At 48.7% G+C, this 2,472-nt stretch overlaps 1 protein-coding gene across 5 annotated transcripts in view; it reads right to left on the bottom strand.

Annotated features, from left to right (window-relative positions):
* REXO5 (RNA exonuclease 5) overlaps positions 1–2,472 on the bottom strand; it is a 52,315-nt gene that overhangs the window by 48,820 nt on the left and 1,023 nt on the right. The gene's annotated exons all lie outside the window — the stretch shown is intronic.

Genomic DNA, 2,472 nt, shown 5'->3' with positions numbered 1-2,472 from the left:
CCAACATGGCAAGATCCTGCCTCTACAAAAAAATGAAAAATTAGCTGGCGCAGTGGCACACATCTGTAGTCCCATCTAATTGGTGGAACCAAGGTGGGAGGATTGCTTGAACCAGGGAGGTTGCAGTGAGCAGAAATCGCACCATTGCACTCCAGCCCAAGTGACAGGTGAGTCCTTGTCTTAAAAAAAAAAAAAATCGCCAGGCACGGTGGCTTACGCCTGTAATCCCAGCACTTTGGGAGGCCGAGGCGGGTAGATCACCTGAAGTCAGAAGTCTGAGACCAGCCTGGACAACATGGTGAAACCTTGTCTCTACTAAAAATATAAAAATTAGCCAGATGAGATTGTGTGTGCCTATAATCCCAGGTACTTGGGAAGCTGAGGTGGAGAATCGCTTGAGCCTGGGAGGTGGAGGCTGCAGTGAGCCAAGTTCAGCCTGGGTGACAGAGCGAGACTCCATTAAAAAAAAAAAAAAAAAATCATATCCCTAATGACCCTCTCTAATTATATAACTTACTTTTATCATCTGTCTCTGCCCACTAGAATATAAGACCTAGTGGGCAGTGAACTTTATTCACTGATATACCCCAAGCACCTAGGTCAGTCCCCAGCACATGATAGACAATAAAAACCAATGAATGGCTGGGTGCAGTGCTCATGCCTGTAAGAGGTAGAGACAGTTTGAGAGCCCCTATCTACAAAAAAATTTTTTTAAGTAAAAAAATAGCAAGGCATAGTAGTGTGTGCTTGTAATCCCAGGAACTTGAGAGGCCAAGCCAGGAGGATCACTTGAATCCAGGAGTTCAAGGCTGCAGTGAGCTATGATCATACCACTGCAGTCCAGCCTGTGTCCAGCAGAGCAGAGACCTTGTCTCAGACACAAAAAAGCCTGATGAATGACCGAAGGGATGAATGAGTATACTTAGTTCTCAATAAATGGTATGGATGATAGGGATAATCAGCCTTCTTACTCCCCTACTGCAGCAGTCCCCAACCTTTAGCACCAGGGACCAGTTTCATGTTAGACAATTTTTCCACCAAATGGGAGAAGGGGATGGGGGATGGTTTCAGGATGATTCGAGTGCATTACATTTATCATTAGAGTCTCATGAGGAGGACACAACCTAGGACCCTCTCATGCACAGTTCACAATAGGGCTCACAATAGGGTTCGCGTTCTTATGAGAATCTAATGATGAAGTCGAAGCTCAGGCGGTAATGCTGGATCGCTCACCACTCACCTTCTGCTGCTCTGCAGTCCAGTTCCTAACAGACCGGTTTGTGGACAGTGGGTTAGGGACTCCAGACAGGCAAGTACCAGTCTGTGCACAGAGGGCTGGGGACGCCTTCCCTACTGGAATGTAAACTGCTCGATGGCAAGGAATCGTGTTTTTGTGCCCCAGGATAGCTAGAACATAGAACAACTCCTGGCACTCAGAAGACAGCAATAAATATTTGTTGGACAAAGATTCCTATTATGCGCCTGGCACTATGCCAGTTTTTTTGTTTTTTGTTTTTAAAGAGATGAGGTCTCGCTATGTTGCCCAGGCTGGTCTAGAATTTCTGGCTTCAAATGATACTCCCGCCTTGGCCTCCCAAACTGCTGGGATTATAGGAGTGAGCCATCGCGCCCGGCCCACTATCCCAGGTTTTTTGTCGTTGTTGTTTTTAGACAGAAATTTCGTTCTTGTTGCCCAGGCTGGAGTGCAGTGGTGCAGCCTCGGCTCACTGCAACCTTCGCCTCTCGGGTTCAAGGGATTCTCCTCCCTCAGACTCCCAAGTAGCTGGGATTACAGGCGCCCGCCACCACGCCAGGCTAGTTTTGAGTGTGTGTTTTTAGTAGAGATGGGGTTTCGCTACGCTGGCCAGGCTGGTCTGGAACTCCTGACCTCAGTCGATCCGCCCGCCTCAGTCTCCCAAAGGCTGGGATTACAGGCGTGAGCCACCTTGCCCAGCCGACTCACTATCCAAAGGTGGCCTTGTGTCAGGAAGATTACCGGTATTACAAACTCATTCCCACATTAATACCGGTATTACACTCATTCCCAGTTTAAAGATCAGGGAGCAGGTTCCGAGAGGCCAGGGCAGAGAGCCAGCCCAAATCCGGGGCCCCCAACGGCAGTTGGGCGAGGGAGAAACTGGTTCCTGGTGCTAAAGGTTGGGGACTGCTGCAGTAGGGGAGTAAGAAGGCTGATTATTCCTATCATCCATACCATTTATTGAGAACTAAGTATACTCATTCATCCCTTCGGTCATTCATCAGGCTTTTTTGTGTCTGAGACAAGTCTCTGGTCTGCTGGACTCAGGCTGGACTGCAGTGGTATGATCAGACCTCACCGCAGCCTTGAATTCCTGGGTTCAAGTGACCCTCCTGCCTTGGCCTCTCAAGTTCCTGGGATTACAAGCACACACTACTAAGCCTTGCTATTTTTTTTACGTTTAAACCGCCTCGGAGGCCGGGCGCGGTGGCTCA

Source organism: Cebus imitator, unplaced genomic scaffold (assembly GCF_001604975.1).
Source record: "Cebus imitator isolate Cc_AM_T3 unplaced genomic scaffold, Cebus_imitator-1.0 Scaffold85, whole genome shotgun sequence".
Taxonomy (NCBI): domain Eukaryota; kingdom Metazoa; phylum Chordata; class Mammalia; order Primates; family Cebidae; genus Cebus; species Cebus imitator.
Note: the sequence above shows the minus strand (reverse complement) of the source record. Positions and strands in the feature narration are given on the sequence as shown.